This window comes from Rhincodon typus, chromosome 17 (genome assembly GCF_021869965.1).
Source record: "Rhincodon typus isolate 14 chromosome 17, sRhiTyp1.1, whole genome shotgun sequence".
NCBI classification, from domain to species: Eukaryota; Metazoa; Chordata; class Chondrichthyes; order Orectolobiformes; family Rhincodontidae; genus Rhincodon; species Rhincodon typus.
The window spans coordinates 38,911,581-38,936,291 of NC_063348.1; the positions used below are offsets into that span (position 1 = coordinate 38,911,581).

General features: G+C 39.7%; 1 protein-coding gene across 2 annotated transcripts in view; it reads right to left on the reverse strand.

The window, feature by feature from the left end:
• Positions 1–24,427, reverse strand: part of LOC109911671 (homeodomain-interacting protein kinase 3) — a 166,737-nt gene extending 142,310 nt beyond the window's left edge. For both annotated transcript variants that reach the window (XM_048606953.1, XM_048606952.1), the window contains exon 1: positions 24,377–24,427. The gene's annotated coding sequence lies outside the window, so the exon portion shown is untranslated. The remainder of the gene's footprint in view (positions 1–24,376) is intronic.
• Between the last annotated feature and the right edge of the window lie 284 nt (positions 24,428–24,711).

Sequence of the window (24,711 nt, forward strand, 5' to 3'; positions counted from 1 at the left end):
TCCCTACTGCAGAAGGAGAGAAGCATCAAGAGACATGGGTACTGCAACTGCACTGATAGATACAGAGAGAGATATCAATTCCCAGAGCTGTGATTATCTGTATGCATACTAATGAGAAGAATGTGGCATGGAAGAAGTTAAACATTAAAAGACTCTGTATCATTGAAGAGCTACAGTTTAGAGTCATACAATCATAGCATTTGATGTAAAACAATAAAACATTATATTATATGCATGTATCAGATGCATGTGAAGCATTCATTCCCCAGCTGCCTTGTTCATTGCAAGCTTTTGAGAAAGGTTATCAGATGTGTACAGTCTTCTATTTATGAAGAAAGGTCAGTGAACTGATGGAGTGTGAGCTACTCTGTACTGAATCATCTTCTATGTTTTAAGCGTGAACCTTGGCAGATAATGTGAGAGCCAGTAGCATTGCAAGTTGTGCTACCATTGGTAGCTACAATATGAGTGACTGACACTAACGTACATGAGGCATCCAATGGAGATCATTGATCGTAGAATCCCTACAGTGTGGAAACAGGCCATTTGGCCCACCAGGTCCACACTGCCCCTCCGAACAGCATCCCACCCAGACCCATTCCCTTACCCTTTCCCTGTAACCTAGCATTTCCCATGTCTAATCCAACTAACTTACACACTCCTGGACACTACAGGCAATTTAGCATGGCCAATCCACCTAACCTGTAAATCTTTCGACTGTGGGAGGAAACCGGAGCACCCAGAGGAAACCCACACAGACACGGGGAGAATGTGCAAACTCCACACATACAGTCACCCGGGGATGGAATCAAACCTGGGTCCCTGGCACTACGAGGCAGCAGTGCTAACCACTGAGCCACCATGCCTGCCTAGCACCCAACCCCGTGTGTGACAGGTTTCTGCCATGGCAAGCTTACAATACTAATTCACTCTCAAGAGGAATGAAGTTTTGAGCAGCGATGCATATGCTGGTGGAATGCAACAGATTATTCATCCTCAAGTGGCACTGGTGTCAAGTTCTTTTGAGTTGCTCATGGTGACTGTAGGTACCTCTTTCCAGGCTGACTTCATCAGTCAGGTTGACATTCTGTTGCCTTCCTTATGCTTTATCTTTAATAATGCGTGGAGGACTTAAATTTTGAAGGACTGCACAGTATGTATCCCTCTATTCCCTGCTCATTCATGTATCTGTCAGGATACCTCTTCAACATTTCTATTGTAACTGCTTCTACCACTTCCTCTGGTAGCATAGTCCAGGCACTTACCACCCTCTGTGTGAAAAACTTTCTTCTCACATCTCCCTTAAGTATACCCCCTTTTACCATAAACCTATGTCCCCTCGTAATTGATTTGAGTATTGATTTATTGTCACATGTGCCTAAATACAGTGAAAAGTTTTGTTTTACGTGCAGTACAGACAGATCATAGCATACAAAGATCATAGGGTTAGAACAAAGCGAGGAATACAAAGCTACGCCGACAAAGAAGGTGTACAAAAACCAAGATTTTACCTTAGGAAAGGGACTCCAACTATCTAATCTATCCATCCCTCTCATAATTTCACTTCTATCAGATCACCCATCAGCCTTTGACATCAAAGTGTAAACAAACTAAGTTTGTCCAATTGTTCCTCATAACTAATAGCTCCAAAGCGGGCAACATCCTGGTAAGTCTTTTCTAGGCCCCTTCCAAAGCCACCACATCCTTCTGACCAGAACTGTACGCATCCAATTGTGGCCCACTAAAGTTCTATACAGCTACAAAATGACTTGCCAATTTTTTATACTCTATGCCCCAAGTGATGAAGACAAGCAAATCATTTGCCTTCTTGACGACCTGATCCACTTGTGTTGACGTTTTCATGAAATTGTGGACGTGTATTCCTTCCTGCATCAGACGTTCAAAAACGCATCACATCGCAATTATCTAGATTGAATTCTATCTGCCATTTCTTCACCCAAGTCTCCAGCCTCTCCATATCTTCCTTTACCTCTGGCAACAGTCCTCACTATCCGCAGCTCCCCCAATCTTTGTGTCATCCACAAACTTACTTGTAAGGCCATCTATATTCTCCTCCAAATCATTACAAACAATAGAGGTCCCAACACTGATCCCTGAAGAACATCAATGGTCACAAATCTCCACTCTTCCACCGCTGCCCTCTGTCTTCTATGACCAAGCCAGTTCTGTATCCATCTTACCAGCTCACCGTGGATCCGATGTGACTTCGCCTCCTGAGGAATCTTATCAAAGGCCTTGCTAACGTCTATGTAAACAACATCCACTGCCCTGCCCTCATCAATCATTTTTGTCACTTCCTCAAAACACTCAATCAAATTTGTGAGACACAACCTCCCTCGCACAAAGCCAAGCTGCCTGTTGCTAACAAGTATAAATTTTTCTAAATATGAGTAAATCCTGTCCCTAAAAATCTTCTCCAATAATTTTCCCACCCCTGAAATAAGGCTCACGGGTCTGTAATTTCCAGAATACCCCTGTTTCCCTTCTTAAACAAAGGAACAACACTGGCTCTTCTTTAGTCCTCTGGGATCTCTCCTGTGACTAAAGGAAGTACAAAGATTTCATACAAGCCCCAGCTATTTCCTCCTTTGTCTCCCTTACTATTCTGTGATAGATCCCATCAGGCCCCTGGGACTTCTCTAACTTAATGCTTTTCAAAACACCCAACACTCTCTCCTTTTTTACATCAGAATTTCCTAGAATATCAACATACCCCTTTACAGGCTAACCATCCACCATGTCTTTCTGCCTTGTGAATACCAGTGCAAAGTATTTGTTGATGACCTTACTCACTTCCTCCGTCTCCACGCATAAATTCCCTCCTTTATCCTCGAGTGGACCTTTCTCTAGCTACCATTTTGCTCCTTATATTTGTATAAAACTTAATATATCCTTATCTACCTATAACATATATAACTGCAACTTAATTGAAAAAGTTTCCTTTTAATAATAAACCATTAATGTGTTTTCTTAGAAAACATGATGTTCAAAACTTGATATTTATTTTACTGGAGTAGTGGAACTAGTTCATGAGCTTGCCTTCTCTCCTCGGCAGCCTGCAAGAGAACCTGTGGGGAAATATCGCTAAAGCATAATGTCGCTTTGTGCTTGTCCTCTAATATCGCCAGAATGGACTGCAGTGAAGAGCAGAGGTCAAGTAATGCACCTGTATTTCAGAGGGTAAAGCAGTTTCCAGGTACCTCTCAAATATAATGCCTGGAAGTTAGAGCTGGAAGGTCCCAAAAGGAGGTAAAACACCCTGGCTATCTGCCCATAAAAGTTTTATTCATCCGTTCATATGAAATGAGCTGAAAGGAACATAAAACTGAATGGAAAAATTGACCAGCTCCCAAGCACAAGTAACTTGCTTTTAGATCCGCCTCCATGAACAGTTTAAAAAAAATTCTGCCAATGTAATCTTATAGCACACAAAGACATTATTTGGCTGTACATGCCTGTGGTGGTTCTTTGAAAGACCTATCCAAATGGTTCCATTTCCCCTGCTCTTTCTCCATAGCCAAGGAAACTTTCTCTTGCAAATTTATTCAATTTCCTTTTAAAAGTCACCATTGAACTGGTTTCCACTACATTTTCTAGAAGTACATTCAGGTTATAATTTGCTGCATTATAACATACTGAAACAGTCATTCACTTTTCCATCAATATTTTTCAAATTTTCTTTTATCGAAAATGCCTCATTCCTCCTTTAAAAAACCATTATGAATTCCACTCATATCAGTTTTTGGATTAGGGCACCTACATTATAATATGTACCCACACTGAAAAAATGTCTCCTAATTTTGGTCTCTGAGCTTCTAATGACAACCTTAAATGTAAGGTCTATAATTACTCATGGACTAACCAGTAGAAATGGCCTTTCCTTTCTTACATGACCAGATAATTTGTTTTGTTTTAGGGATGTTGCTGGGGATACTGAATATTGCCAAGGACTCTCCTGACACAAATTCCCTAGTCATCCTCCAAGCAGAGTTATGGGATCTTTTACTGCCTTCACTTAACATTTCATCCAAAAAGACAGCACATCCGACAATGTAACACTTCCTAAGTACTGCCCTGGGAGTGCCATCCAAGATTATGTTTTCAAGTCTCTGTAGTGACTCAGAGATGAGGACAATACTACCCACTGAGCCACATCTGACACCCAAGATTAAATTCAAGGGACAAAGAAGCAACAATGCCCAATGGGACTTTCTATTTACAACTGTTATCTCGAGCATTCCAACCATCCTCAGCAAAGTAAACAGAGACAAATTCTATTGAACAGCAAGCATTCCAAAAGACCACACCTCCTTCCTATTGCCATGCTTTCAAAACTAGAAGCCATTCAGAAAAGACTCCCAATCCCTTGGAGACAGAATGGAACTCAATCAATGACTCCGAGTTAACATGTCATACTCTCAACACAAACAACACTGTTGATTAGAATGATCTGACAGAATGGCAACTATTGTCTTTCTGAATCATTGATGATTTAAATTTTCACAACAGTTTCAGCAATGCAAAGCTCACAACATGTTAAGTGAAGCAATACTATGTGTGCGCCGTACTTTCTCCAAAGTATTCTCCCTCTGCACACATTCATAAGAGTTAATTTGTCCGTGTGATGATGTCTGCCTATTTCACAATAAATTAGAAAAAAATATGGCGTTTCCAGAAAGGTACAGCACTATAACAACATACATCATGGGAAACAGAGTAAAAAATAATCACAGGTTTCAAAAGCTCCTTCAAGTTTTTAGAAAGTAAGAAGAATCAACATTTAAAAAACTGCTCCCATTAGTCCCCCAAGATTCACTGGAGAAATTATGGTAATTTCACACTTATTTTACTTGGTAGCTAACAACTTAGAGTCTTTTAGCTCAAATAGTTCTTCCACGAAGCATGGCCTTCCACTGCCACATGCTAATAAGCTGCCTGCTTATGAGAATTCTTCCCACCTGTAAGTTCAAATGTTCACTTCTGCATTAAAACCCCCATCGTGTAGTGCATCCATGCTTAAAAGCTTGGTAACCATGCAGAGTTGAAACAGAAATAACACAGTGTGGAGTTGGAGAAACGCTGCAGGCCGGGCAGCATCGGAGGAGCATTCTGAAGAATGGTACCAACCCAAAACGTCAACTTTCCTGCTCCTGTGATGCTGCCTGGCCTGCTGTGTTCCTCCAGCTCCACACTCAGTTATCTCTGACTCCAGCATTGGCAGTTCTTACTATCTCTGACAGAGTTGAAACAGCTTTGTGTCATTACCTGTGGGTTTCAGTGCAAGTTTGAAGCCAAAGCCCTGAGTAGGTTCAAAAACTAAGAACAGTAAGATGACTTGCTCAATACTATCTCACTTCATTTCATTCTGAAGGCTATAAAACTTGGGATGCACTTACACTTCAAAAGGTCAGCAGTGTGCATCCATACCTCAATTATATGTAGTATCCTTTGCATTTATCCTAAGTAGTGCCGATGTACTACAGTTAAAATCCAACCACCAAGGAAGCAGCCCACAAAAGACTATGGCCTGTTTGATGTTGCCACTGTTATTACAATAAAGAATTATAGCAGGCAATATGGAGATTACAACTAATTGCTGATCAAACCCAAAAGCATTGCAACAATTCAAAGACTACCTAAATGTTTCACCTAGTCTAACCATTAATCTTTAGCAGGTAATGATCCTGAGGGTTAAATATCAAACAACCGTTTAAAAACTTATCACGTTTCAAAATTAAGATACTTCCAATAAAGATCAAACATCTGATTCCTTGAATAGTCTTGTCCTTTGTTTTCTGAAGGGTTTAACTATATTTAAATTGTATTGCAATGGATCATAACTGTAAATTAGGTCCGGAGAGATAAATTGATAAGTTTCACAGATCAGCACTGAGTATCAAGGTGTACTGCTAAGATTCAAAGCTGTTCTCAATATATAAATTGTGCTGCTGCTTGCGGCATTTCCAAATGAGTCCACCACAATTGAGACTGAACTTCAATGAAAGGTCAAGTTAAGAATGTGACATGAATGTTTGGAGCACTGAGTGACAAGGGCATGAGGTGGAAAACAAAGCATGTCAGAAGATTGATAGCCAGACATATGTTGGAAGTCATGTAAGGTGACAATCTTGGGGTGCTGTGTCCACGCTAAGAATGGGGGAAATTCAGAAAATAATCTAGACCTAGCACAGCTGTGTCGTAATGTTGAGATAAACTCCCTGATCCTGAAACTGTGCCACCAGTAATGCATTTGTCTCCAATTCCATTTTGTGCTATTTTAATGAATGAGTTAATCAAGTAGTTTTATGGAAAATAATGACCAGCATTCCATTTATATTCCTGCTGGACAAGACATTGAGAAGGTATGCAATGTGACCGAGCAAGTACAGAGGACTCAGCCAATGTTAACAGTGTTGAAGCTCATCCTTTTAGTCAGATACAACAAGGAACTACAGTACATAGTTAGTATTTATATCCAAAATCAAAATAGCTGTGGCTGTCTTGTATTCTATTAAAAATTAGCAAACAAGGAAATTTTAGCCACTTATTTTATATGTTGACCTGCAACTTACATTCGACTTCACGCACTCATACATAGACAAACTGCAATACCTGGTCACATGCAGCAGGCGTACCAAAACCTCCAGTCTTCAAAGACCTCTTTCTGTACAGGCTGCATGCAATGTTAAAAACCACATTCCTATTAATTTGTCTAGAGCCCAAATTGTTGACACGAACAAATCTCAATGTTCCCATCTATGATTGATGTGCCAATGAGGCAATACTGCTGAGAAAAGCCAATTTCAAACTTCCATTGGCCCATCAAATTCAAACAGGACAAAACAAACAAAAAAGGATTGAGTGGCTTGGAGCTAAAGGGGTGCATTCAGCTGAATGGACTCTGAAAGCTGGATTCCTAACCTGGAGTCTGCATCAATTTGCACTGCTCCCATTTAAAGATTAGAAATGTGACCAATAAAATACACATAGCATAAACGCAATGCTGAGATTACAACCTGCGGGTTGTAAAAGTCCTGTTTTATCTTTCAGTTTTCCAATATTTTCCTCAACGTGTCAGTCATGTTTCAGTGGATTGTACTCATTCCCCTGAGTCAAAATCTTAGGTTCAAGCCCTACTTGAGAGACTTGAGCACAAAATCTACTAAACTGTTACAAAGGAGAGATGCCATCTTTCAGATAAGACATTATACTGAGGTCTCATCTGCTCTCTTGAGTAGATGCACAAGTTCCCACTTTGAACAACAGCAGTGGAGATCTCAAGTGTCCTAGCCAATATATACCTATCAAGCAATATTACAATAAGAACATTATCTGCTCATTAACACAGTTCTGCTGTGGGAGCTTGTTGTGCACAAACTGGCTGCCAGATTTCTGCACAACACAACAGTGACTTTACTTCAAAAATGCACTTCCTGATACCTAAGATCATGAAAGGCTGAACAGAACAGCAATTCATGCATTTTTTAATGAAAAATGGTTGATCTCTATAACCTGGATTTTGTTTCTGATTTCCGGCACCCGTAGTTCTTTGACGTAGTTCTATCAAGGTTCCTCCCACTCAAACTAAATGCTAAATTCTACTATGTCATGGTCACTGTTTCCTAGGGGATCTTTCATTCTGATACCGTAATATGCTCTGATAGGGGTGGCATGGTGGCTTAGTGGTTAGCTGCCTCACAGGGCCAGGGACCCAGGTTCAATTCCACCCTCAGGCAACTGACTGTGTGGAGTTTGCACATTCTCCCAGTGTCTGCGTGGGTACCCTACGGATACTCCGGTTTCCTCCCACAATCCAAAGATGTGCAGGTTAGATGGATTGGCCATGCTAAATTGCCCGTAGTGTTCAGCTTAGGTGGGTTATAGGGGGATGGGTCTGAGTAGGATGCTCCAAGGGTTGGTGTGGACTTGTTGGGCCGCCGGGCCTGTTTCCACACTGTAGGGATTCTATGATTTATTAAACTGCCTTATTACACATCACCAGATCCAAAATCCCTGGATTCACTCTATGAATTCTTCCTCTGCCAATCTGACTATCCCAAACTACATAAAAATTAAAGTCATCCATGATTAATGTCTGACTTTGTCATGTACCCTCATTATCCCTGATTTATTCTCTGTCCCACAGTATACCTACAGTTAGGGGCCCTATCGACTACTCCTACGAGTGTCTTCTTTCCTCTTTTACCTGTATCCATATGTATTCTATATCTTTTGATCCAAGAGCATTCTTGCTATCGCATACTTCCATCCTGTGCCAACAATGCAACCCCTCCATCCTTTCCTTCCTGCCTGACCTTTTGAAAAGTCACATACTCTTGAATATTTCTTTCCCAGCTTTTATGTCTTGTAAACATGTCTCTGTATTGGCCATATGGTATCCAAAAATCTGTATGTGTGCCGTTAATTCGTTTATTTTGCTCTGAATACTGTGCCATTCAAATAATAAGTCATTAATTTTGCCTTTTTACCATTATTTCCCTTTCTGACCATTTGTATCACTGTTTTTCTATGTTTGTATACTCTGTACTTTCCTGTCCCATTCTGGGTATCGTTATCCAAACAGCTGACTTATTATGCTACCATATCCTCTTATCGGTTCCTATGGAACCTCTATGAGAAAAAAATGTTTTCCCTTTCTAGTTCTGTAGCTAATTATTTTAGATCCATCAGTTCTGGTTATTGACCCATTTGCCAGAGGAACACTTACTCTCTACTTCCTTCCTTGAAATTGCTCATAATTCTGAATACAGTTCCTCTATTCAGCCTCACCTTAATCCTCTCCACAATTCTAGGTGCTCAAATCTTTCCCTATAACTGAAATCCTTCATACCTGTCACCATCCTGACAAACCTTCTCCACATCCTCTCCAAGGCTTCTCAATGTATGATGACCAGAATTATACACGAGATTCTAGCTGATTTATAAAGTTTAGCCTAACTTCCTAATTTTCCTATTCATTGCCTTTATTTGCAAAGCCAAGATATCTACATGCTTTCCTTACTATCTTTCCAACTTGCATTGCTACTTTCAAAGATTATGAGAAAAGGAACCCCCAGGTCCCACTGCTCTTGTACTTCGCAACAAAATATTATCATTTAATTTATACCACCTATTTTGGTCCTTCCAAAGTGTATGGATTCAATAAACCAAAGAACACGACATACAATAACTATTTTTTCAAACATTGGCAACCTGTATAAATATCATATGTAACTTGATATTTATTTACAAACCAACACTGTAGTGCATACTGTTTGTGTAGTTCAAATTTCTGTGCATGCTTCCAGCCAAATTAGTTTATTAGTTTCATAACACAAGCAATTCCCAATCACACTATCAATTATTGAAATTATTTGTTTTGAACTTGGGATCAAGTGTCTTTTGTAGAAATAACAGAACAGTTGTCACACGTGAAGAGGCCATTCAGCCCAACATATCCATGTCAACACCACGAGAAGAACTCCGCTCACCCTATTCTCCCTCAATTACCCTTCACCCTGCATTTTTTTCAGATAATTATCTAATTCTGTTTTGAAAATCAAGACTGTACCTGTTCCACCACATTCTCAGGCAGCGCACTCCAGATCTTGAACACGAACTGTGTAAAAATATTTTTCCCTCACCTTGTCTATGACTATTTTACCAATGACTTCAATTTGACATCCTCTGGTTTTCGATGCCTCCATCAAAGGCAAAATTTCACCCTACCTACCTACTCTATCCAGAACACCTCTTTCAAACCTCCTCTCATCCTTTTCTTCTCTAAGAAAACAATCAACATTTGTCAAATTGATTCAAATTGATCCTTGTAAATGAAGTTCCTCATCTTCTGAACCATTCTTCTAATATATGCCTTCGTACTATTCCTGAAGTGTGGTGTCCTGAATTGGATACACCAGTTGAGACTGAACCAGTGTATATATCTCTCAGATTCAAAAATACTATTTGCATCTTGAATTGAAACTAAGTCAAGCACATTAATACTTTGATTGGGATGTGATTAATATTAATGTGTTTGATTCGACACTTAATATTGTAAGCATGCTATATTCATGACCAAATAAAACCCAATGTAGTCAGTCTACATTGATAGAGTAGGAAGTATAGAAGCATTACATTACATTTTGAGGCTATAATTGAACGGCTCTTGGTATACCAATGCAACACTTCAAATCCTACAAAATAGGTTTAGCTGTAACAAAGCACAAAGAAAGACAAGGAGCCACAATTCCTGAAATCATATCCCAACAAAGTCAATAAAGCAAAATATGGATGAAGACAGGAGGAGGAACTTCATACATGAAGAACAAAGGAAAAATGCATTAAGGAAGATCGAAGCAGAGTCAGACATTATTTAATAGAGTTAATGCTCTCACCCAAATTAATGTTATAAATCATTTGCCCTGACAAGGAGCAAGGACAGGAAATGATTTAATAATGGCATATACAGTACACTAATTGTTACAACAAACTGCACTCATATAACACTCTTATGCACTAAAATGTTCCAACGTGCTTCATTGAAGTGTTACCAAACAAAGTTTGAGGCTGAGCAACATAGACCATAATCACAAGATCGTAAGACATAGCATAAGAAGAAGGTCATTTAGTCCACTGAGTCTGCTCTGACATTCAATGTGATCATGGCTGATCTGGTAATCCTCAAATCCACTTTTTTGCCACTTCCCTATAACCCTCCACCTTGAATATATTTAACAATCTAGCTTTGACAGCCCTTGCAGTAAAGAAGTAGGAGCTATTAGGTCAGGTGACCAAAAACTATGGAAAAGGACAAGGTTTTTAGGAGTGTCTTAAAGGCGGTAAGACATGTAGAGAGGTTTAGGCAGAGAATACCTGGGTTTGGATAACTGAAAACATGGTGGAATTATGAAAGTCAGGGATACACCAAAGGTGAATATTGAAGGAATAAAGGGACCTTGAAGAGTTAAGTGGCTGGAAGATGTTGGATATATACATGGATGAAAAGGATTTTGAAACAAATATAGGAATTTAAAATTAAAGGCATTGGCGAACTGGGAGCAAATGACATTCCGTCAGCACAATGGGAATAGATAACCTAAATTTGCATATACAGGCAGCAGAAGTTTGGGTAACTCAAGTTTATAGAAGGTAAAAAAAGCTGGAGGCTGATCAGGAGAACGTTAGAATAGACCAAAGTTATTACGGGGAAAGATTGCAAGTCTTGAAATAAGTCTCTCTTGTTTTTTTCACCAAATGTCCAACAGCAAATTGTTATTTAATATTTCTCCTTTTTTTAAACAATGGGTTCACATTTTTCCCTACACACTGTTCGTGTGGTTTGACTTTGCAAGGACCACAGCAACATTGTTCTAAAATTAGAAATAAGTCCCAGAAATAGGGCTTATTTCACACAACCTTCAACGCAGGGGAAGTCTCGCAATACAAGCAAAATTACAAACCGACCAGAAGATATAGAATCAGAACATATTTAATGAGTGACAACTTAAATACTATACAACCGTGAAGTATCAGTTTATCAATGTCCTTGCTTTAAAATGGAGTCCAAAAGTCTAAAGTTAAAGTTAGCAGTCAGGAATTCCTTTGTGGAGGTCAGATGCTTGGCTAGACAGCAGCTGAGGAGTTGTAAGCAGCTTCTTCTATTTTTAAAGAAAACTCCGAAAAGTCTTGTGAAGAAGTTTTGCTGTAACATGACTTTTGCTTCACTACTTTGACAAAAGGAGGCTTTTCCTTGCCGACTGCACAAGTACAGGTTGGTGCCCCTTTTTACATGCCAAAGGCTTTTCCTTTGTACACCAGAGTTAAGGTGTATTGATTTTGTTAGCAGATTCCTTACTATCCCAGATTTTAAAATTGTATAATTAAAAAGGCAATTGGGTCCAATACTGTGAGAGTCATGTGACCAAATCTCCTGGGAGAGGACAGGCAATTACCATCGATACAAAGGCTTGAATTACAGTTAGTCAACTGTCTGAGACCCATTCCAGCAGTTAAACAGTGACTGGCACACCGTGTAGACAAGGTACAACTTGCAATTTTATTGTGTATTTTTTTGAGACAATAGTCCTTAGCAGATTATAACTATATTGGTGTACATTCTCAAGCCATCTGTGTGGCAACTGTCTGTGTGATACTGACTTCAGAGAACTTTTCAGAAAGGTTACTGTTTACTACATTTTTAAAGAAGTCATTATTTATAAAATATATATTCAGACACACACATATAGATAGATAGATATGCATTAACTGCTGTTTTTTTACTCTTGTGACAAAGATCATTGCTGTAAAGCCCCACCCAATAATTTTAGTATAAAAATACAGTAACGGAAAGCAATGCCCTCACTTTGGCATGAGATAGCGAGCCCCACCTCACCTGCACTGCACTAGCTGTTTTTTGTGCAAATCCAATTGAAGTAGGTAATCTAATCACTAGTCATGATTAACTTTCAATTAATTTTCATTAGCTAAAGTGTTCTATATAATGAAGAGAAGGAAGAAGAGGTGGGACTTCTGGATAGGGTCATTATCTATGTTCTAGGAAAATAAACAAGGGTAGTATCAGTTGTCACAGTGGAATTTTACAGGAAGAGCTGTAAGCAGAGACAGGGAAATATTACATGAGAGATACTGCGCCTACATAAATAAGGGATTTGTGATTGCCTGTAGGATCTCTGCAAATCACATAACATATTCCTGCTCCAAAGCTCCCCAATTCAAGGACTGCAAGCTCAATGTTACAAACTCAAATTTCACACTAACTGTAAGTTAAAACGTCAGTACAACAGTGGTACAGAATTTGCCTTTCGTGTTGTTTTCACGATGCGTTAGTTTCTAACAGTGTGAGCTTTGGCTCAAGGATAACACTCTCCCCTCTGAGTTCAGAAGATTGTAGGTTCGATCTCCAGCCCAGAAATTGGGCATGAACTGTTCTTTTTTTTAAATTGCAGTCAGTGTCATCTTTCTGCAACTAGTCTGGAGAGGCAGGTGATGGTATGTTACAATTCACCAAAGTCATCTACCTTACTTCGGTAACACACACTTTTACATGCATATTGTAGTTATCAAATAATGAGGGTAGAGGTTACAATATTCTTTCCATCATATGGCTGACCAAGAACCTGGCTTGCTGTTACCACTAGCATTGACATGTATTGAAAAGATTTGCAGGTGGACAACTAGTTGGTGCATTATGAATACACCTTCCTTGGCCATCAAATCCTGGGGTGGACAGGATGTTACCGCAGTACCACAAGACGTCATACAGAGTCTGGACCTCCAGGCAATAACACAATCAATATTCAGTGACTACACTTCAAAAGTACTTTATTGGCTCGAAAGTATTTTGAGACACCCAGCAGTAATGAACAGTGCTTTACATTACATCTCTTCCTTTATTTTCCTTTCCAGGACAACACAAAAAAAGGATTATAACAGGCTGACACTCCAGCACAACAGTAAGAAACTAATGATTTGGGAATAAAACCGAAAGAACTGCGGTGATGTAAATCAGGAACAAAAACAGAAGTTGCTAGGAAAGCTCAGCAGGTCTGACAGCATCTGTGAAGAAAAAATCAGAGTTAACCTTTCGGGTCCAGTAGGGTTCTGAGGAAGGGTCATCACCGGATCCGAAACATTAACTCTGATATTTTCTTCACAGATGCTGCCAGACCTGCTGAGCTTTTCCGGCAACTTCTGTTTTTGTTTCCACTGATTTGGGGTTAGGAGGAGGGGAAATGGAGTTCTTCAAATGTCTACCCTCACAAATGAAAGTAAAATATCCAAGGATACACGCAGAAACTATTCAGAAGCATGCTGCACAATATTTAGCCTTAGGCAACTTTGCCAAAAGTAGATTATCTGGGATAATCATCTCAATGCTGTATGTATGGCTTGGCAGTGCATAAATTGACTGCTAAATCTACCCACAAAACAAGTGATTACAAATCAAAGAACTTCATCAGGTGTAAAGTACCCTGGAAAACACTGAGGGTGTGGAAGATTCAACACAAAATGCAAGCTTTTCTTTCATTTTTGCTACTAAGGTGTCCAGTATGAGTAACTCGTAAGTTACACTAAGCAACCCTGCCTAATTTGCTCAGGACAATTGCTGGGAAGATCTGGTTAAAATGACAAAGTGACTGAACAAATCTAAAAGCAATTACACAGCTCTCATTCAAACATAAAAGGGAATGGTAGAACAAGGCAGAAAAACTCAAAAATCTCTAATTCCTCCCCGAAAGATACGCACAAAACGGTACTTGAGCAAATTCTTCAAAACAAATGTAGCCACATTTATGATAGTGACTATATTGCAGGAGCAATCCATCAGTAACAAGGACTCAAGGATGTCCTGACTATGATCAGAAATTTTTGAAGTTCAAAATTTCAATCAATAAAGGAACGCTACCTTTAATCTTTGGCTCACTAGCCATCATCATCCCTTCCTTTCTATTGAGCAATTCAGCTCCACTGAGTGCCTTCTAGACAGCTCAACTAAGGATTGTTATTTAGCCATAAAGGTTTTACTGGGAGTGGAGGAAATGAAAGATGCATTACATTTTTTCAATGACATCCATGAGTCAATTTTAGTGGAGGTGGGGCTAGTGAAACTATGTTTGCACAAATGCACATGGGTTCATAAATAAACAACACTGAATGATGGGGATCCTCAACTGGCAGGATTTCGAGTTGGTCTGAAAATACAGCTGCATGAAACTGAATCTTAAGTGGTTGGCGCCGTTACCTCGACTGAGAACCACCACTTAATAATAGAGTTATGAGATGTGCCTAGTCAGATTAGCAACCACAGGAGTTGGATTCAAGATATCCAAAATGGAACATAGCTTAGGGTAGGAAGGGTGAGAGAAAAAAGGCTCATTAAATACTTTGAATAATGATATGTACATGCTCAGCCCAGTCTTTTTTTTATCTATGCTAAGGCATCAGTCTTTTCTGTCATGAATCTCCAGTCAAAAGGTCTTTGAGTTGATGTATAAACTCTTAAAGTGGGGGTAACATTTAGACTATAAATTTTAGAGAAAAGTTACAGCACAGAAAAAGGCCATTCACCCCATCGTGTCTGCGCCAGGCACAAGATTTTTGATGATCCCAGTTATCACTAAATTGTATTCACAGATCTGGGGCATTATTAAATGGATATCCTGATCATTACATTACACATAATGCACACAGTACCAAAATTAGCTGTTCATAAAAAAAAATTGGCTGGGACTTTAGTGTTTCACTACTTGAACCTTCTTCACCCCCTCCTTTCCTCCAACCCAAAACTTTACAATACCCTTATGGATGTCATCAGAGTAGGAAATAGTCCACATTCTTTACTTAGCAAAATATTTCAAATTTAAAAATTGCTCTCAAATTATATGTTTCCAAAATAAGGATCACTAGTTTTCAGGTAAAACAACTTTGTGGTTCTTCAAGTGTTTGGTGCAATCATAAAGAATGTGAAATTAGCTTTTCTCTAAAATCACTTCAAGTCAAAACAGTTCTTGGTTGCTGACTTCAATGGAACATTATTTTCCTTTTCTCTTTAACTTCTCTCAGCCAAAATTCTAAGTCTTAAACTTAGTCTATAATTATGATTTTGAACAGCACAGTAAACTTTACATTAATCTTTCCTACAGTTGGCAACTTCAACACTTCAAAGCATTAAGCGACAGCCCATGGGCCAAGATCCATTTTTCCAGATTATAAGATGCAGGCAGTTCAGCGCTAAGACATCACCTTGGCTCAGTTAATTAGTACTGCTTTGCCTCTGAAACAGAAGGCTGTGAATCCAAGACCCACTCCAGAGAAATGAGCTCTAAATCACATTCAGTGTCGCAGTGCAATACTGAAGGAGTAAAAAATGCCACCTTTCAGGTAAGGCATTGATAAGAAACCCATCCTACCTTCTCGAGTGGCAACTAAAACCGTCATGGGATTATTTCAAAGAGGAGTAGGAGACATCTCTCCAATGTCTGGCCATTATTTATTCCTCAACCAACATCACTACATAAAAAAATTTGAACCCCGTTTCCTACATTAAGACAGCAACTACAATTTAACAATATTCCAGTAGCCATAAAGCGCTTAGTTATATGCTTATTTTGCGTAAGGCAAGATATAAATGCAACTCTTTCGTGTCTTTCTTTTCCATTTGTTCTAACTTGCTGGTTCAATATGTTGAAATTCTACAGATCTCAAGTTTTGAGAAAGGCCCTTGGTGCTGAGGCCTCATGAAAAATAACTGCCAAATTAAAACACCAAGATCTTAGCTTATTTAAAGTAATATTATATATTTACAATATACAGATACTGATTAGGACTTGGTAACCAAGAACAAGCCACATCTATTTTACTCACCGGCAGAATGTGGAAAGATCAATATCGCACCAGCTTGTAACCTAACACCAGTCTCCTTTACCCCTCCATTTCCAAAACTTCATACCCATGCCACGTTCTCGCTACATTCAAAGCTCAGCCTGAACTTAGATAGCTCTCTCCTACCCTGCTAACAAGATCCTTCAATCTCACAACTATGGTGTGGTCGTCTATTTTAGGATTTATTTCTTCAACTTCATGTCTCTGCAGTGTGAGAAGTTAACTGAATTCAGGAACATAAACTCCTGCTCAGCAAATAATTAGGGCTGAGTGCTGCACAGTATTGGTGAAGTGAAAAGACACGGCTTCTTGCCAAGTCGTAAATATCAGCCATGTGCCCGCGTGTTTGTCCCTCCAAAGCTCGATTCTCCATTGTTTGAATATCTGCAACTTTCCAGTACCGTCAGATGTACAGCCATCCAGAAGTCAGAGTCACCTGTGCTAACAGAGGCGGGGAGAAAAGAAAAGCTACTTATCAGGACAAAGAAGCATGATTCATAAAAAGATGTGGAAAAATGAGCCTATTTAGAAAGTTCTACTTTATAGTTATACTTGGCTTATCGCTACCTCTAAACAGGACAAGCTTCAACCTGTATGAGGCATGTGTCTGGCTTACTGGGGGGGGGGGATCAGAAGACACGATTATGTGCAATTTAGTAGTCCAAAGGCCTGAATTAGCAAAAAGTTGCCTGTCGCTGTTCTGCATGCTATGTTTTTTCCAAAGGAAGTTTGTCAAAATAGCGTGAGAAATACATTCCTAATCTGTCAAGCAGACAATCTAGGGATCATAAATCCAAATTGCATTTGCCCAGCTTTACAGAACTTTTGAGTTGGTCAAACATATTTCATCCATTTCCTTTCCTGCTATCATTTACACTGTGCATATTATCTGATTGGTATGCCATGAGCTATAGGAACAGGAAAGTCTACAACAATGCTCAACTAAAACTAAAATTGTACTTACATAACCAATTAAAAATATTTTCATATAATTATCCAGGTTAACTGTGCCATACTGTGCAGCAATTTAGCAGGTGCATGAGCTGTGACAGCACATGATATCTATGGTGAAAGAGAAATAAATGCAAGCAATTTTGATAGTGTCAAGGGAGGAGTAGGAGCTCAAAAGCAAAATGAAGTACATAACATATTTACACTGCCATCTCAGTTGTGCCACAAAAGTTAGGTTCTGCTTCAAACTGACACTAACCTTCTGTAACATAGACATGGAGTTGGGACGCAACCCAATTTCAAAAAATATATAGTGTAGAAGTAGGCCATTCAGCAAAACAGGTTTGTGCTGGGAGTTTTACTTCATACAAGCCTCCTCCCGCCACGCTTCATTTCCTGAAGATGGAGATTCGGTATGATAAGGAGGAAGACAGCCACCTCCATAGAGGTGAAGCCAGTAAAGGTTTTAAGCTATACTTCTGCCATAATGGTACAGTGTTTTAAGGAAAGGAGAAAGATTTCAAAAGGACCCGAGAGACAACTTTTTTCATGCAGAGGGTGGTTCATATATGGAATGAGCTGCCAGAGGTAGTGGTAGATGCAGGTACAGTTACAACATCCAAACACATTTGGACAGGTACATGAATAGGAAAGGTTGAGAGGAATATGGGCCAAACGCAGGCAAATGAGACTGCTTCAGTTTAGGAAACTTGGTCGGCATGGACAAGTTGGACCGAATGGTCTGTTTCCATACAGTCTTTGACTGTATGACAGCAGAAACTGTTAACAACCACAATTATAGACTAAACCATAGACATATCAATGAGGAGAGGGACTAGATAAACCAATATTGCATTTTAAAGCAGTCTGCATGCAGGAGATGGTGAAGAGATAATGAAAACAAAACTGTGTAAATAATTTCACCTACTACCTCCAGAATAAGAGAAAAAAATGCTGTCAACCTGGGATGAGAGTCTGCATCTCAAAATGGAGATCCTTTTCAGAATTCTCTCCAAACATACTGATGCTTTTGTTCTTAATCTATACATAATTGGCAGATATTTAGTTCTGATTTCCTAAGAGTGACATACACACCTACAGCTACCAGGACGCTCTCAGTAAAGAAACCCTATCTACTGTGGACAATGTTCACATCCACCATCTGCTGACATGTTCTCCATCCTCTGAGACTGCATCACATAACCAAGAATTGTTAAATTAATAATGAAGAAAAAGGCTTGGGTACATGGGGGAAGGGATTAATATCAGTGACAATTTAAGCTTGAAGGAAAGCTGTAACCCTGATACTGCTCATCGATACTCACTGGCTGGTTTGCTAAATTTAACACCCTTCCCCTATGATCTTAAATAAATAGTTACAACCCACAGCAAAACTGAATTTAATCTTTCAATAACTGTAGCTTTAGCACTGCAAAAAATCTTTACAATGTTCTGAGCATATATGGGCTTTGAATAGTATCTGAGCACTGTGTATTGAATCTGTGATAATCTAATAGAAAGAAATGGATACCTGGGAATGATTGTAAGACAGTAATCCAAACCTAAGGGTTCACGTGACATCAAAGCTTTGGACAAATGGCTTTGAACAGGCACTCTAATATTGGTCTCTTTTGTGTGTCATTATGCTTCACCACAGAAATGTAGACCAAAACTGAAGTTGGAATAAATAACCCTGGAGCCATGGAACCCTTTAATTGGCATTCTTGTAATGCTGGTGGCAATCTATTTAGATTTTAGCTAAAGTAAGACCAACTAGCTCACAGTCCTTATTTATCTGACAAGACTTGTGAAGTATTAATAGATATGCATGTCACATATGTATACTTTTTCAACCAATAACTCACTCACAATAAATTGGCCATTAAGATCACTGGTTCAAAATCCTGGAATCCTGCTCTTAACAGGTCTACCAACATGAGATAGACTGTAGTATTCCGAGGCAGCTCACCATCAACTTCTCAAGGACTGTACTGGCTGGACAAGAAATGTTGACCTAGCCAGCAACACACACATCCCAAGAATTAATTTTAAAAATTCATCCTTGCAACCAAATTCTTTATCCATACCGCATTCTCTTGCCAAAAATAATAGCTAAGCACCTGTTTTTGTCTGATCATGCCTCTGTAATGCAGCATGAGACATTTTTCAAAGTTGAAGACACTATGGGCCAGATTTTCCACTCCTTCATTTTTACACCACAATAGAGCTCCGCATTTCTGACAGGAGATTCCAGTCAGGACTCCTTCAGAAATGTGGAGCCATATTCTGATAGTACCCTCCTAGCACAGAAATATATTACCTTTTTCAAATCCAAGTCATTGACTGTAATTAAGATAGCAAAAGATAGGTTCTTGATTAGTAAGGGGATCAAAGGTTACAAAGGGGAGAAAGCAGGATAATGGGGTTGAGAAACATATGATCATAAAATCCCTACAGCAGGCCATTTGGTTATTTGAGTCCACACCAACCCTCCAAAGAGCTTCCCACCCTGACCCACCCCCTTACCTTATGCCTATAACCCTGCATTTCTCATGGCTAACCTATCTAGCTTGCAAATCCCTGGACACTATGAGCAATTTAGCATGGCCAATCCACCTAATCTGCACATCTTTGGACTGTGGGAAGAAACCAGTGCACCCAGTGGAAACCCACACAGACACAGGGAGAATGTGCAAACTCCACACAGACAGTCGCCCAAGGGTAGAATCGAACCCGGGTCCCTGGCACTGTGAGGCAGCAGTGCTAACCACTGAGCCACTGTGCCATCCTATCAGCCATGATCTAATGGCGGAGCAGACTCAATGGGCTGAATGGCCTAATTATGCTCCAGTACATAATGGTTTTAGGAGTTATATGGCATATTCTGAAATTTAAAAGACCAGCCTTATAGACAGCCACGTTGACAGCTGCTGTTGAGATCATGTCCAGGCGCCAGGCAAAGATCAGATCCAGCAGCAGGGGAATTGGTGCTGTCAGATCTGGAGCAGGGGCATCAGGTCCACTGGGCAGGGAAGAGGTGTGTCGGATCCAAAGCTGGGGAAGAGGTTTAGGGTTAGTAACGAGGGGAAAGGGTGTATTGAGTCCAGGGGTGGAGGGGTGAGGGAGACGTCGAGTGCAGAGTTGGGGAAGGGTCTTTGGATCTGAAACAAGGGGCAGTGGATTTGGTCTGCAGGAACGAAGTGGGGTTGGTTCTGGAGCAAGGCAGATTGGGTCTGGTGGTGGATCCTGGGGATAGCGAGGGGTGTCAGGTCCCCAAAGGAGAGGAGGTATCAATTCATGGTCTACGGGAGTTGTAGTTGGAAGTGTATGAACTAAGTTAGGGGTCAGTTTAATATTTACTCAGAAGCTAGACTAGGTACTCAATGGACTAACTTTCCTGAGTAACAATTTAATTAACCATCAAAATTCTTTAATTCTCAGATTTTAAAGAATTACTTTATAAGGGCTGCAAGCATAGGGGAATTGCCCAGCAGAATCTTCAATTTCCTAGGCAATTCCTTCATAGTCTGCTATGAATGGGATTCCACACGATCCCCATGAGCAATTCCCACCTATGGTTCTGAAACAATTATCTGGCCATCGGAAAATTCTGCCTATATAAATGCAGTTACTATAACTAGTCATTGGAATTTTGCTTCCCCACCCTGTCTACACGACACTTTCGTTATCCCTTCAAACTTATCTATAAAACCTAAGATGGAATAGAACAGAATAATTATAGAACAGAAATGAAAACAGAAATAACTGGAAAAGTTCATCAGGTCTAGCAGCATCTGTGGACAGAAATCAGTGTCAATGTTTCGGGTCCACCAGAACTGATGGTAGCCAAGAAAATGGTGGTTTTTATGCAGAAGATAGGGCAAGGGGAGGGGGAAAGGAGTAAACAATACGTGGAGATAGAACCCAAAGAGAGAAAAGAACAGTTCGTAAAGGAGTGGATAACGATCAGGCTAAGAGGCTGAATAGCTGTTAATGGGGACTTAGTGGCTAACAATGGGTTGTGTGTAAGAGCAGACCATGTAATAACACAGCCTGATGTGTGGGGTTGGGTTAAGGACATGGGAGAGGTCAAGCCCAAAAAATGTTGAACTTGATATTGAGTCCAGGCTGTAGAAGGCTGTAGAGTTCCCAAGCGGAAAGGCAGTTCTGACGGCGGGTCACCGGACCTGACATGTTAACTCTCTCCACAGATGCTGCCAGACCTGCTGAGTTTATCCAGCAATTTCGGTTTTATGTTTCTGATTTCCAGTATCCACAGTTCTTTCGGTTTTTAATTATAGAACAGTGCAGTTATAAACACAATGCCCCTGGAAACCTGCATAATTTTGGGCATTGCTGGCTAGGCCAGTATTTATTGTCCATCCCAAATTGCCCAGAGGCAGTTAAGAGTCAACCACATTGCTGTGGGTCTGGAGTCACATGTATGCCAGGCTAGGTAAGGATGGCAGTTTCCTTCCCTAAAAGACATTAGTAAACCAGATGAGATTTTCTGGCAACGGTTTCATGGTCATCATTAGAGTCTTAATTCCAGATTTTTTAAAAATTGAGCTCAAATTCCACCATCTGTCATGGCAGAATTACCTGGGTCTCTGGATTAATTGTCTATTGATAATACCATAGCCATCACCTCCCCAAATGAATACTGAACTGATTCACAAGCTTGGACTGCAAAAATTCTAATTTCTGAGAACAGTGGTCAACACTGCTCTATTCTGCATGTAATGCTGCAGTACATTAGTTCTCCATTAGTCCTACGTCTTTAGAAAGATAAAGCCAAAATAAACCCTTTTCTGTTAGCGCATCACAAACTTAACTGGATTCAATTTCACTTGGCCATGTACTTGAAGTTAGATTGCCTCCATCTCAGAACATCATCTCAATGTTAGCACTTTGAAACCAGCAGCACAGTGAAGAGCAAACCATTTCTGAGTAAGTGACTTAGCAACACGGAAATCCAAGGATGTTCTGGTATAATCAGCAGTGTGATGAGATACAAGCAACAAAGAACAAACATGTCAGTTCTTTTTTGTCAAGGTCTTTCAGTGAAATCATGACCCTCTTTTGTTTCTCACACCCAGTATGAACAATAGCCTTCAGAAGATTCTTTCAGCACAACTAGAAGGTCAGTGAAGCCTGCAACAAGAACTAGGTTCAGAGATATATACTGCAGATCGCAATCACCCCTCCCGCTACGGTCAGCAGCACAACTCTGTACATGATATGAAATCACTATGTACAGAAAGCATGCTGGAACCAACAGATCAGGTACATTCCAATGTCTCAGTTTAAACTTCACCATTTTGAGCAGAAATACTCGAGTGAAACTGAATCACTTTGCATTTCATATCAATAACTCAGAATTGCTCTGCTGGCAATGGCTGTGCCTTCAGTTGCTGGGGTCCAAAATCTCTCAAATTCCCTCCTAAACCTCTCCACATCTCTATAATTCCATAAATATGGTCCTTAAAATCTACTTCTTTGGTCAACTGCCCTAACACCTACTTGTGTGGCTCAGCGTCACATTTTACTCGATAACACTCCTTTGAAGTGCATTGGATGTTTTACTTCTTTTAATGCATTATGTGAGACCAAATAGTCACTATCTTGATTGGTCATCAACATATCAAATCCTTTGCATTGCACAGAAAGGTTTCAAAGACACAGCATTCTATGCATTGTTTTAACAATGTGCACAACTCACTTTAAAATGTAGTGTTAGTTACTTTTACCATTTCAGTTAAATTGCTTTTGAGGCTGCATCATTAAGAATATCAAGGCTGAGACTGACAGATGTTTAATCAGTAAAGGAATCAAAGGTTATAGGAAAAGGGTAGGAAAGTGAAGTTGAGGATGTTTTTATTACTGCAAAAAATATACTTTATTCATAAAAAAACTTTATCAACATTCACAGGTACTAAAGCCATTCTGTACAGTGTGAAGTGGAGAATAATCAGAGCAATCATAATCTCATTAAATGGCAGAGCAGACACGATGGATTGAATGGCCAGCCTACTTCTACTCCTACATCTTATGGTCTGAAATTTCTTTCATTCTTATAAAAGGAAATTGTCTGCTGTGAGCAATTGTAGCTAGCTTAGACTAATTATTGAACAACAGTTGCACAGAACTGTCTCATCTAGTCAGAATAAACATAAATATGCGGTCTTTGAAGTGAAGTCAGCACTGAATGGAAGACTTGAGACTTTGGTAAGTGTGGAAACTCTGTTTAATCAGGGAAGGTGAGAGCCAGTGCATGCTCAGTTTGAAAAAAGTGAAAATCAGCAGTGACATCATAGAAAATAAAAAAAAGAACTGCGGATGCTGGAAATCAGAAACAAAAACAGAAACTGCTGGAAAAGCACAGCAGGTCTGGCAGCATCTGTGGAGAGAAATCAGAGTTAACATTTCAGGTCTAATGGCCCTTCCTCAGAATCTGATTTCTCTCCATGGATGCTCCCAAACCTGCCGAGCTTTTCCAGCAATTTTGTTTTTGTTGTGACATCATAGGAGTCCGACAAGCTAATCAGCTGGCATGTGCTTACTATAAGGGACTGTATAAATAGCCAGCTTCGGACACCTGAGTTAGGGGAAATGGATAAAATTTTTAAAAAACAGTAAAACACTGAATACTAAAACTGAATACTCAAACTAAAATTGAAATCTAGATACCGAAACAGTTAATTAAGGAGTGAATAACTTTCAGTTGTAAATGGTTAGCACATTTAAAAGATTTGGTAAAATTGTTGTAAAGATTAGCAATTAATTTTACATGATTATTAAATTAACAAGTTAACTAGCTAATTAGCACAAAGGCAATGGGGAGACAAATGATGTGTATTTTAGCTGGGGAACCTGGGGTCTTCTGGCCCCAAAAGTGGTCCTGGGCAAACACAGCTGCCTAAAATATCTAAAACTACAGGAACTCTAACTTAAATCTGTTGAGCTTACAGCGCAACATGTCAGAGAAGGGGGAAAATACCTGTATACTTTGTTCCAGAAGGCAGATACACATCTTAGGAAAAAGCAGTCCAATTCCATCTGTAGTAAAGGATAAGAAGCTAGAATGACTAGTGAGACAGATCAGGGGTCAGGAAACATTGTTGCATCAGAGCCTTAATCCCCGTAAATATCTAACAAGTTCAAGGTGGTCACTTGTGTGCATGAAAGAAATGTCTTTAACGAGGAATAGCAGATTCACCAGGGCATCTTGGTTCAGAGATAGTAGGAACTGCGGATGCTAGAGAATCTGAGATAACAAGGTGTAGAGCTGGATGAACACAGCGGGCCAAGCAGCATCAGAGGAGCAGGAAAGCT